The sequence below is a fragment of the Sus scrofa genome, chromosome 12, assembly GCF_054392235.1.
Source record: "Sus scrofa isolate SSC_HxYL_T2T_F1_AM1 chromosome 12, Sscrofa_HxYL_maternal_Yorkshire_Landrace_v2.0, whole genome shotgun sequence".
NCBI classification, from domain to species: domain Eukaryota; kingdom Metazoa; phylum Chordata; class Mammalia; order Artiodactyla; family Suidae; genus Sus; species Sus scrofa.
The window spans coordinates 8,056,397-8,069,939 of NC_139394.1; the positions used below are offsets into that span (position 1 = coordinate 8,056,397).

At 46.1% G+C, this 13,543-nt stretch overlaps 1 protein-coding gene across 29 annotated transcripts in view; it reads left to right on the forward strand.

The window, feature by feature from the left end:
• SLC39A11 (solute carrier family 39 member 11) overlaps nucleotides 1–13,543 on the forward strand; it is a 445,093-nt gene that overhangs the window by 235,771 nt on the left and 195,779 nt on the right. The window lies entirely within an intron of this gene.

The window sequence follows — 13,543 nt, forward strand, 5'->3', positions numbered from 1 at the left end:
CCTTCTTCAGAGAGAAAGAGTTTATTGAACGTTCTCAACCAGGTTTTGCCAAAGGTCACGTTAACATGGAATTTTCTTTCCTTGAACTGAGAGCAAAACATGGTGGGGAGCCCTGGTTTGGAAGGAGGTAAAATGGAGAAGGCAGAGGAAGGTGGACATGGGGACTTGGTTGTGGACGGTGGGGAGGGCGGTGGGGGTGGTTCTTTGCTCCGACACAGAGGAAGCATCGGGGGTGCTCTTCTTCATCTGAACAGCATGTTTAGGGCAGTATTTGGTCCAGCTCGGCGGTTCTCAAACCCAGACAGAGGGGTTTGCTTCCCTCTGTGCACTAGCATCTCAGCAATGTGCCCCAGGTGGCTTCTCTTCTGCCGCCCCTCTCCCCGCCTCTCCCTTCACACCTCCCTCCTCCCCCCCCCCAAACACCACATCTTCTGCTTTCGGGCAATCACCTAACAAAGATGCGGCTATTTATTCAGTCACTGGGCAGGTTCCGGGGAGACAGTGGCGAGTAGGCTGCAGGTGGTCCCTCCCCGCCACAGGATCAAGCCCAAGCTTCAGCCTCATGCTGGAGGTCTTTCCCAATCCCAACTCACCCCAGCACCCCAAGTGCATCTTCTGCAGCCCCACCCCTTCCATACCACCCTGAAATTGGCCTCTCTGCTTGACGCCTCTTCCCCACTGTCTGGTAATTTCCAAGTCATTCTTTGAGACTCAACTTAAATATTCTCTATGAAACATTTCGGACTCATTCAGGCCGAGCTAACAGCGCCTTCTTTCAGAGTCCCTGTCCAGTATCCTTTCCTGTCTTTGTTATAGCGTTGACTGTTTAGTATTCTTCTTTATGAATTTCTGTATTGATCTCACTCTCTGCTTGGTTCTTCCAGATGCTCTGGTTTGTGCCTTTGTACCCCTAGTGCCTGAAACGGGACCTGGTATGTGCCAGGGGGTCAAGAAACCTGTGAAAGGAGGACAGTAGTTTGTTGGGGTGGTGAGTGCCTGCGTAGTCCAAGAGGACTCACTCCACTTCTTCTGCCCAGCGATGGCTTATGTGTGGGTCTTTTGGCCCCTTCTTGTTTCTTCCTTCCTTCCTTCTTTCTTTCTTTTTTAGATTGAAGTATAGTTGATTTACAGCATTGTGATAGTTTCAGGTGTATGGCGGAGTGATTCAGTTACACACACGCATATATATACTTTTTCAGATTCTTTTCCATTAGAGGTTATTATAGGACATGTATATATCTTATTGTATATAATATGTTTTATAAACTGTGTATATGTATATGTATCGTTCCCTGTGCTATATAGTAAGACCTTGTTGTTTATCTATTTTAAATATAGTGGTGTGCATCTGTTAATGCCAAGCCCCTAATTTATCCCTCCCTCACCTCTTCTCTCTCTGGTAACCATAAATTTGTTTTCTGTGTCTGTGAGTCTATTTCTGTTTTATAAATAAGTTTGTATCATTTTTTTTAGATTCCACATTTCAGTGCTTTCATCATATGGTACTTGTCTTTGTCTTTCTGACTTACGTGATAATCTCTAGGTCCATTCATGTTGTTGCAAATGGCCTTATTTCATTCTTTTTTATGGCTGAGTAGTATTCCATTGTATATATGAACCACATCTTCTTTTTCTTTTTTCTTTTTTTTCCCTGTCTTTTTACCATTTCTTGGCCCACTCCCACAGTGCATGGAGGTTCCCAGGCTAGGGGTCGAATCAGAGCTGTAGCTACCGGCCTACGCCAGAGCCACAGCAACAGGGGAATCCGAGCCTCATCTGCAACCTACACCACAGCTCACGGCAACGCCGGATCGTTAACCCACTGAGCAAGGCCAGGGATCGAACCCGCAACCTCATGGTTCCTAGTCAGATTCGTTAACCACTGAGCCACGACGGGAATTCCATGAATCACATCTTCTTAACCCATTCATCTGTCAATGGAAATTTAGGTTGCTTTCATGTCTTGGCTATTTCAAATAGTGCTGCGAACATAGTGGTATATATCTTTTTGAATTAGAGTTTTCCCAGATATATGTCCAGGAGTAGAGTTGCTAGATTCTATGGTAACTCTATTTTTAATTTTTTAAGGAGCTGCTTTCCATAATGGCTGCTTCAGTTTACATTCCCACCAACAGTGTAGGAGGGTTCCCTTTTTTCCACATCCTCTCCCCTGCTTTTTCCCAGTGCCCATTAGAATAGTGGCATCAAAGAGTTCCTGTTGTGGTGCAGCAGAAACGAATCTGACTAGGATCCATGAGGTTTCGGGTTTGATCCCTGGCCTCACTCAGTGAGTTAAGGATCTGACGTTGCCATGAGCTGTGGTGTAGGTCACAGACGTGGCTCGGATCTGGCGTTGCTGTGGCTGTGGTGTAGGCCAGCATCTGTGGCTCTGATTCAGCCCCTAGCCTGGGAACCTCCATATGACACATGCCACAGGTGCGGCATTAAAAAGAAAAAAAAAAAATGGTGGCATCAAGATCTAGAACTAGGTCTTGTTTTTTGGTCAGTCTCTTTCTAACCATAGTTCTTCTCATGTGTGTGTTGTGGCATGACCTCTTCCCCCCCGCCCCCCAGCCTCACCCGCACCTACAGCATATGGAAGTTCCCAGGCTAGGGGTTGAATCACAGCTGCAGCTGCTGGCCCATACCATAGCTCACTGTGACGCCAGATCTTTAACCCACTGAGCGAGGCCAGGGATCAAACTCGCGTCCTTATGGATACTAGTCAGGTTCTTAACCCCCTGAGCCACAATGGGAACTCTGTGTCGTGGCTTTTGACAGCAAAGTCAAGCTTCCCTTCCGCCCCCTCCTTTTTTTTTTAACTCCTTATTCTTCTAATGTAAGAGTCTCAGGCGACCTAGCAGGAATGAGTTTTAAGGAACAAATTATGTATGGGTGGCTAGGGAGCTTACTGTTAGATTGAGCCCCTGGTCCACGTGCCTTTACTCAATAGTATCAAGCTTCTTTTTCCTTTCTCTTTTCTCTCTCTCTCTGTCTTCTTAGGAGGTGGGGTGGGTAGTGGGTATTGTTTTCTTAGAACTTTGTGTAAATGATCATCTTGATAAGGGAACAAAAGCCCTCGTGCTGATTGGCACCATATTTGAAATCAGAGTCACAGCCATCATCATGGAGACCTCATTTCCCGGTGATTGATTTGCCATAATTGCCTCTTGGATAACTTACCCTGGAAAACACATAAGCGTTGGCAGTGAGCTGCAGGCTGCTCTCAACCCACTCTTTCCTTCAGCTTGTCTCTTGGAGCCAGTGAGTCAATTAGCTGGAGGAAGGAGTTTGCCGGGCAGTGGCCAAGAAATCTCCCTGAACAGCGTCATACTGAGCTCTTCCTAAGTCCACAAATCGTGTATGAACCAGCCTAGTGCATGGTTGTGGACCAAGTGCTTCTGTTTCTCACCTAGAATCCACAGAAATTTAGAGCATCTTTTATAACTCTGCAACCAAGAGATTCAATATAGTCTGCTGTTCACTTAGAAAAGATCGGGGAAAAAAATTATCCCAAATCCGTGGAGAAATTGACTCCACATCCTGAAAGGAACCATACAGTATTATTAAACTATTTCTCTTCATCCTTTTTCCTCCCCAGGAAGATAATGATCCCCCCCCCAAGACTCTCAAGAGCAGAAGGTTCTATATTTTTTGTTGTCATCTCCTCTGGTCTCCCAATAACGTTTATAATTAGAAAAGAAAGTTGTAAGTGCCTTTCCTTATGTTGGCATGGGATCTCATTTCATCCTGTGCAGCCCTTGGTAGAAATCAAGATTCTTACCTTTACGCTGGTCCTTCATAGCATTCATTCAACAAATCTTTATTGAGCACCTACTGTGTACTTTCCTGTGCAAGTTGAGGCTCTTTCTCTCAGCTCCTCTTGCTGTGGAGCCAACTTAGAGGCAGGGCTCATATCATGCTTATTTTAATACTTAATTAAGAGCCCTTCCTCTGAGGCACATGCTATTCACATTTAGCATTTGTGTTTCAGTCAGTGCAAGCCAACTGCTGTAACAAACAGCCCCTAAAGCCCCAGTAAAGGACTATTTCTTGCTCCAGCCTCAGTCCCACTTGAGGAGGTTGGTCCTTGCCCTGTCCCATGCGCCTTGCTGTATTATTGTCCACAGGTTCCATCCATCTGCTGGCTGCCAAGGTCTAGGGTTCCTCACTGGATTCCCCTGCGTTTGGCCTTCAGACAGACAAAGAGCAAAACGGGGGAGGATGTCGTGAAGGACTTTTTTAGGGACCAAGTAGGGAAATGTGATCATCTCTTCTGCCTGCATTTCATTGGCCAGCACCAGGTCACATGACCCACCCAACTGCAAGGGATGCTGGGAAATGCAGTCAGCCCGGATGCGCACGAGGAAGGGGCCATGGCGTTGGTTGAACACATAGCAGCGCCCCCACCCCAATCTCCCACCGCCCCAGCCGTGCCATCGCTGTCAGCTTCTGAGGGCACACTTCCCGGTGTGGCTTTCATCCCTCCTCCCCTGTTCCGCCCGGAGCCTTGACCTCCGTTCAGAATTACGCGTCAGTATCCTGTCCTCTGACCCCAGCACCGTATCTTCCATATGCCCTTTGTTATTTCTCGTCCTCGGAGACCTCTGTTTTGGACCTTTTTAAATAGTCATCATCCCGCCTTGCCTTGGTTGCTTTCGGCGGTTCTGGTGATCCCCTGATTCGCCCTCTCCCCAGCTCTCTCACTTCTCTCATACCTTGTCCTCCCCCCTTAGCCTTGACCATCCTACCGGCCATCTCTGCTCCCCGCGTCTGGCCGCCCAAGGCTGCTGAAGTCCTGACAGGTACCGCCTTTCCTGATTCCAGATCTCCACCTCTGTCTGGCCTCAAGCCTTGGTCAGCTCTTTCTACGCTGCATTCAGTGGTTATTCAGATTATCAACAGACTCCTTTTTTTTTTTTTTTTTTTTGGCCACGCCTGGGGCATGCAGAAGTTCCCAGGTCAGGAATGGAACCAGAGCCCCAACAGCCACTTCTCATTCTTCTCTCAGCAAACAGCTTCATAATAGAGAATAAGTCAAGGACACCCTCAGCTTCCTGCTCCCCTCACTCCAAATCTGCCCACTGATTAAACATCCCTTTCTCTTTGGACCCAGATAATGAGGTATCTGCAGCCCCAGGTCGAGGTTGGTCTTTGTTCTTCCCACTGGTCTTCCATCAAATATTCCTTTTTCCTCGCACTCTGTCCCCCTCCTGGTTCCTTCCATCTGTTCATACATGGCCCTTTACCTTTGATCTTGAAAAAACACACCTTCCGCCAGCCTTGCTACCCCATCTCCCTGCCACCCACTTTTCTGTCTCATCTTTTCAACAGAACTTCTGAGGATGGAGGGCGGCGTTAGCCCTTTTCATCTCCTCACCTCCCAGGACCTCCTGACCGGTGAATCCTAAACATCGGAGAATTATGTCCTATGGGAAATTGTGTCATTTTACTGAAATTCTTGGTATATTTACAACGGTTAGCCTCTACCTCTGCTTGAAATATCTTCTCCTTGCTTCTGTGACCCTTCTCCCTCCCACTTCTCAGCTCATCCTTCTTTTCTGGTGATATTTTTCTTACTCATCCCCCTTGGGGGCTCCTGTTCTTTGTTCATTAAATCACTTTTTTTTTTTTTTGAATTGTGACTTTTAATTCTTAAAGTATAGTTGATATACAATGTTGTACCCCTTTCTGTTGTACAACAAACTGACCCAGTCATCCATACATGCATGCTTTTAACACCCTAAACTTTTACCAGCAGCCCCCCTTTTCTTTTTGCTCACATTCTCCCCTGAGACTCTTATGCCAGGCTCACACTTCTACTTAGAACTTGTGGACTGAGGCCCCCGGGTTGGCTATTGAGTCAAGTCTTTTCGTGGACATGAGAAACAAACATCCCTGCTCTTTTTATTGGATGTCTTTACTTGTTTGTCCACAGCCACTTACATCTGATGCCTGTAAAATGGATCACCTGGTGTCCCTCTCCCCTGACCTCAGCTTCCCCTGTCTCCTTGATTCCTTGTACCAAGGATGTAACAGAACCACGTTTCCTCCGCGTCTGAAGCCAGAATCCTTAGCATCATTTATCTCTCCTCCTTTTTTCCCTCTAAATCCACTTAGTTCCCAGGCCCTGCTAGTTTTGCTTCATGGATATTTCTTGAATCTCTTCCTGCTATGACCGGTCTCGTCGAATCCCTCATTACAACTTGCCTGGACCATGCCAGTGGCCTCCTTACACATTTCCCAGCCTCTGGTCCTGCCCCATCTCTCGCTCCCCTAACTCTGCATTTACGAGCTTTCAACCCTGCGCTGGGTCAGACTCCATTGCTCCTTCTGGCACCCAAGCCATACTGAGCAACACAGCATGAGGTTACTGAGCGCAAGTTGAATAGACTTCTCCGGTTGTGAGAAAACAAACCAGAACAAGTATCGTGGGGCAGTGCTGCCCAAGTGGGTCTTTGCAGCTCAGAATAAAATCACAGCGACAGCCTCGTATGTGGATTCTGAAAGAGCCGAACCTTAAATAACTTAGATGAAAGTACAAATGATGTGCTGTTGAAAACTGATGACTCAAGAGTCCCTCTTGTGAAGGCAGCAGCACTGGCGTCAAGGGCACAGAGATGGCATAAAACTCTTCTGTGAAACGTGAGAACGAGCAAAAGCAACATTTCTTTCTTTTTTTTTAATTTTTATTTTTTAGCTTTTGAGGGCCGCTCCTGAGGCATATGGAGGTTCCCAGTCTAGGGGTCGAATCAGAGCTGCAGCTGCCGGCCTACACCACAGCCACAGCAACGCAGGATCCCAGCCACATCTGTGACCTACACCACAGCTCATGGCAACACCAGATACTTAACCCACTGAGCGAAGCCAGGGATCGAACCCGCAACCTCATGGTTCCTAGTCAGATTCGTTTCTGCTGCACCACGACGGGAACTCCAAAAAGCAACATTTCTAAGTTAACATGTAATATCGTACGTTAAATATGCATATACAACTAAGTCAATAAACTCAGTAGTGAAAGTGGACATTTGACAATTTCATGTGCATCTGCATCTCCATACATTCACAAAGGAAAGCGCTTTCCTTTGTAATGGGAAACGGGGATTTGCCCTTGATTTCAAGTCAGTGTGTATCTGGCCAGTGTAAGAGTTTGTCAGGGCCTTGATTGACTCTTAGGTCTTTTCATGCCTACGGTTGAGCTTGGTGACCGTTCCTGGGTGCTCCCCAACACTTAGCTTAAGAAACAAGCTCAGAGCTGCCCATTGAGGCAAAGTGGTGTTGGCAGTGTGGGACTCTGAAAAGACATGCCTTGTAAGATGCTTAGAAGCTTCTCTGTTTGGGCTGATGCATGTTCCAGAAGGCCTTTTGAAATTCCGAAACCCAAGCAACCACTAACTCCCTCTGTTGTAATGGGTAGAACTGTTATACTCGGATTCTCTGGCGTGGCTTTATTCATATCTACCGAAGTTTTTTTTTTTTTGTCTTTTTGTCTTTTGTGGTTGTTGTTGCTATTTCTTGGGCCGCTCCCGCGGCATATGGAGGTTCCCAGGCTAGGGGTCAAACCGGAGCTGTAGCCACCGGCCTACGCCAGAGCCACAGCAACGCGGGATCCGAGCCGCATCTGCAACCTACACCACAGCTCACAGCAACACCGGATCGTTAACCCACTGAGCAAGGGCAGGGACCGAACCCGCAACCTCATGGTTCCTAGTCAGATTCGTTAACCACTGCGCCACGACGGAAACTCCTCTACCGAAGTTTTTGATGGAAAGTTTATATGTTGAAGGCTTTGTACAGTCCTTTTCTTAGCCCTTCGGTAAGATACCCAAGAAATAGAAGGCTTTCAAATGCCTCATAATTTAATGGAGTTCAAAATGTAGAAACAAATTTTATCTCAAAAGTTTTGACATGAGTGTGGAAGTCCTACGTCTCACGGGCAGTATCTTCATCTCAAGGAGTAATTATTCGATCCTGACTCGGGAAAGAATTTTCCAGCTCCTGGCATGGCTCAGTTAACAAAAAGAGAAAAAAAAACAAACAAACATGTTTTTAGAAACAGTGACTTGAGGACAAGAGAAACGGAGTTTCCAAGGAGAGATGGGAGCTGTTAGGGAAACTTTCGTTTTCTGAACTCCCACTGAAAACAACCAAGAGATGGGGAAAAATAATTTTTCCCACAGTCACATTCCTATTTAGGGCTTAGGCTTGTATTTAGTGAGGACTGAAAGAACAAATGCCAGCACAGATCTGCTGAGGAGAGCTGGTAGTTTTAATGAGCATTTTTTCCCCCATTCTATATTTGCTGTAGTCCAGGCAAGCGTGTACATAAATAGCCACAATTTGTAAATTGTTCCTGACATATTTTCTGCTCTTTGAATTCCCTGAGTGCCTGCAACATAATTAGAAAGAAGCAATCTTTTTGCATCCGTAATGGGGAAAAAGGACATGGTTTCAGCATGCAAATAGGATGTTACCTAAACAGAAGATTATATATGCAGCCAGCAACTGTTCTCGTCACGGAGACAGAAAAGGAGCTATTGAAAGCATCGGGAACTGTTCCTAGCTCTGCTGGCATTTCTCTCTGCTGCTCAGAGCCACCTACTGCGCACACAGGTGCAGGGAAGATGGTTCCCGTGAAAGGGCAGAAATGCAGCCCCCCAGGAGACGTGCACACAGTCTTATCGGATGTTTCCGTTGTGAATTTAGGCTACGGGCTTGAAAAGAGAGTTTGTGTGGTGCTTCCTCTGCCCTGTTACATAGACCTTCCTCCTGATACAGACCAGAAGAACTAGACAAACTTTACAAGGCATTTAGCTTCCAGCTTCAGTTGGTGACCAACCAATTGCTTCATTCATTCATTCATTCCTTCATTCGTGCACTCATTGAGCATCTGCTTGTCACCGTCCTAAATTCTGGGGCCTCAACATCCTAAAAAACGAAGAGCATCTCTGCACAGAGCTCCCATCTGACAGGGGATACAAATAATAGACAAAGATGCAGAATACAATCAATGTTCTCTGGTTCTATGGGGAAAAATAAAGCAGAGTATTAGGATGGAAGTGTGACTGGACTATTATTTTATTTTATTTTAGGGCTGTTATTTTAGAGAAGGTGGCCAGGGAAGGCCTAGGAAGATGGGTTTTGAGACGAAGGAGGGGACCACTAGAATGTCTGCAGAGAGGGCATCTGGTTAGGGGAGCATCCCAGTCAATGGAAGCATCTTGGTTAAGGAAGCATCAGTGAGCAGGCCCTGGAGCTGGGAAGCACTTGGTGTCTCTGAGGGACAGCCAGAAGACCAGTGGGAATAAGGGGATCACGGAGAATAGGCCGCCAAGAAGGTGAACAGATCTTGGGTCACTGGGCCCTTCAGATGTCATTCCAAGTATGACAGCAAGAAGCCATCGGGAGGTTTTGCTCAGAGGAGTTACATGGGTTGATGTGAGTTATAGCGTGTTGTTCTGGTGGCCATGTGGAAAGTAGATGCTGGGAGCTGGGGGCCAAGAGTGGAATCCAGGTTATCATTTGGGAGGTATGTTTGTAGTAGGAGAGGAAGCGACTTGGGCTGAGGAAGCGGCGGATGTGGAAGGCTGAACTGATGGGGTTTGCTGATGGATGAGGGCTCTGGGAGAAGGAGAAAGGCCAACCAAGATTCCTGGGCTTTTGGACGGAGCGACAGGGTGAATGGCTGGAGAAGAGCAAGACTAGGGTGGGAGGGCGCCTCCTGTGTGTGATGGCTTTTAAATAGCCAAGTGGCCAGAAAAGAAAAAAAGCCCTGAAAAAATGTAAATCAACTCTACTTCCATTTTTTAAAAAACTCATAAAAATAGAAAAAAGCCATCAAAATTAAAAAAAACTCAGTGGACAGGTTAAATAGCAGTTAAGCTTAAATGATGTGAGACTCCTTTCTATTGAGAACAGATCTGGAAGTATCTAGAATGTAGCACTGAACAAGCTGATAGCAAATAAGAAGAACACTGAAACAGAGAAGACAGCTAGTGGTTACCAGTGGGGGAGGGAAGGGGGGAGGGGCAACATGGGGGAAGGGGCCAAGAGGTACAAACTGTCACGGATAAAATAAGCTAAAGCGATTTACTATTGCACAACATGGGGAACATAGCAAATATTTTATAGTAACTATACGCAGAAAGTAATCTTTAAAAATTGTGAATCATTGTATTGTGTACCTGCAACTTATATAATATTGTTGTATAGAATCCTTCCAGTGCTATATCTAGTACCTTTGTCTAAATAGCCAACTACACTTAAAAAAAGAACACCGGGAGCTCCCGTCGTGGTGCAGCAGAAACAAATCCCTAAGAACCATGAGGTTGTGGGTTCAATCCCTGGGCTCGCTCAATGGGTTAAGGATCCGGCGTTGCCATGAGCTGTGGTGTAGGTCACAGATGCGGATCAGATCTCATGTTGCTGTGCTGAGGCTGGCAGCTGCAGCTCCCCAAGACCCCTAGCCTGGGAATCTCCATATGCCGCAGGTGCAGCCCTCAAAAGCAAGCAAAAAACAAACAAACAAAAAAACAAAGAAAAACACACCAAAAAAAAAAAAAATCCAGGTGGCAGTATTGAGCAGGCAGATGGGGCCATGACTCTGGAGTTCACAGAGATGTCTGGACGGGGATCTAAATGTGGGGATGGTCAAAGCTGTGGGGTTGGCCGGTCACCTAGGGAGTGAGTGTGGGCAGGAGAGAGAGGGCTGGGGATGGAGCCCCGGGACCCTCCATTTAGAAGCCAGAAGGCTGAGAAGAATCCAGCGAACAAACAGATGAAGAGTGGCCAATGAGTACAGAGTAATCCTAGGAGAGGTTGCTGTCTTGGAGCCAGATGAGCAGTGCTCAAGAGAAGAAATTGATGACCATGTGGGATGCTGGGGGGATGAGCAAGATGCGGTCTGAGAGGTGGCCATTGGTTAGGGCCATATGGTGACCATGGCTGACCCTAACAAGACCTGTCTCGGTGGAATGGTGAAGATGAAAGGCTGCTTGGGTGGCCAAGGACGGAATGGAAGACTTCATGTGGCCAAGTGTAGACAGTGAGTACAAAAGATTCGCTTAAGGAATTTATTATTATTGTTATCGGCCACTCTCGAGGCATGCAGAAGCTCCTGGGTCACGGATAGAGCCCAAGCCACAGGGGCGACTTGAGCCACTGCAGTGACAATGCCAGATCCTTAACCCACTGAATGAGGCCAGGGATCGAACCTGAATCCTCATGGATACCAGATGGGTTCTTAACCTGCTGAACCAGATCTGTTTTTGTTTTTTTGGTTTTTTTGGGGGGGTTTATTTTGAAGAGAGATTGATGTTCTCGAAGGTGTATGCCAGTAGAATTAATCCAGTAGCAAGGGAGAAATTGATGACCCAGAGAATTGCAGGAGCACTGTTGCTGGTAGATGAGGGGCGTGGGGTAAGAGTAAGGACGGTCCAGCCATAGAATCTACGGGAGGCAGAGCAGATGACACAGATACAGGAGCACTGCTGTGCTGGGTGGTGGCCAGCTGAGGAAGTGCTCTTCCAGTGTCTCAGTGAAATAAGAATGAAGAATAAGACCATTGACTGGTAGGAAGGAGGTTTGGAGAACAGGAGAAAGAAAGCACAGGAGAGACTGCTTTGCAGGCGGGAGCCTGTCTTCTCGAGGGGAATGTGGTAGAAGTGCCAGGGAGCCCAGAGAGAGTTCAGGTCAAGCCAAGCATCATGGCGGTATGCTTGTCTCCAGCCTCTTGCAGTTCTTGGAGAACAAGTGCAGAGAAGAAGGAGGGTCTACATTAATGAGGCATATGTGCAGGTGGCTGTAACAGGACCACTGCTGGCAGAGGAGGGAAGTGAGGACACAAGGTGAAGATTGAAAGTAAAAAGGTGGGAGTTCCCGTCGTGGCGCAGTGGTTAATGAATCCGACTAGGAACCATGAGGTTGTGGGTTCGGTCCCTGCCATTGCTCAGTGGGTTAACGATCCGGCGTTGCCGTGAGCTGTGGTGTAGGTTGCAGACGCGGCTCGGATCCCGCATTGCTGTGGCTCTGGCGTAGGCCGGTGGCTACAGCTCCGATTCAACCCCTAGCCTGGGAACCTCCATATGCCGCAGGAGCGGCCCAAGAAATGGCAACAACAACAACAACAACAACAACAAAAAGACAAAAGACAAAAAAAAAAAAAAAAAAAAAGAAAGTAAAAAGGTGGTTGGGCCGATGGACTGGAGGTGCCAGTGGGACCCAAAAATCGTTGGACTGAGGGTTCAGAAAGAGGGGGCTGGATACATAGAGAGATGGCAGATGGTCAGCCTGGAACTGAAAATTTGGAGGTAATTCCTTTATTAGTAATGCTCTTGGGATTTGTTGAATAAACCAGGATGAGGACAAGTTCGTTGAAGGAGAGGCCAGTAAGAAACCAAATAAGGACTGGAAACCAAGAAACTAGATGGTTTATCTGGGTGAATACTGCCGTCGTAAATTATGGTGCTTAAATCTTCAATGCACGGGGAAGGGTCTAGGTGAGAACTCGGTCATGGTGAGACAGGAGCTCTTAGCTGACAGTATTAGAGGGGTGTAGAGTACAAAGAGGATTAATCCCACCTTGGGAATAAAGTCCCAGCTGCGTAGACCCAATGCTTCATTTGAATAAAGAACTTGAGTATTCAGGAAGCACTGACATCCCCAAGCTCCAAAACAAGCAATTCCATCTGTAGGTGGTGAGAAGCAGATACTCAAGAATAGTTGGTCGGAAAAGGTAGGATTTTAGCATCCAAATGGAGTCCACAGGAAGTCACTTCTGTGTGATAACCTGCAAGTATCATCAGACGTCCTTGAGACAACCAGATCACAACTGCTCTGTTTTGATGACACTCTAGAAACATACACACAAGACCATTCAAGTGCTATATGGAGTGCCTTTGTCTAAATAGCCTTTTCAAGGTGATGACAAATCTAAAGTTAAGTATCCTTCTACAGCAAGAAAGATATCCTAGTTACTACTGTTTTATAAAATACTTAGTGAGTCCCGCTCATTATGAATTTTTCTTTTCTTTTTCCAGATTAGCCTTAGAATCTCTTTGTCCGGTTTAAAAATTCTACTGTTATTTGGACTGGCATTATATGAAAGCTGTGAATTCAAAAGGAGTTTGTGGCTTTATCGTTTGCAGCCTTTCTACCCAAGAACATAGAGTATCTCCTCCTTTAGTTCATTGTTTTTTTCTGAGATAAATTTTTTTAAAAATTTTTTTTTAGATTTTGTTTATAGGGTCTTTAGAGTGGAGAGTTTTTAATTTTGACAATTTGTCAATAGTTTTTTCTCTTCTACTTCTCTGACTTTCACACTATACGCAAACAGTTTTCATCCTTTATTTTTAAACTACTTAAAAAATTAATTTTATTGGAGTATAGTTGACTTCCAAAGTCGTGTTAATTTTAGAGGTATGGCAAAGTAAATCCATCATATATATTCATGTATCCATTCCTTTTCAGGTTCTCTTCATCTGTTTCTTATTTTGCATATTTCAATTTGTCTCTTGCGTTCCTTTTAAAATCTACCATTCAAGGC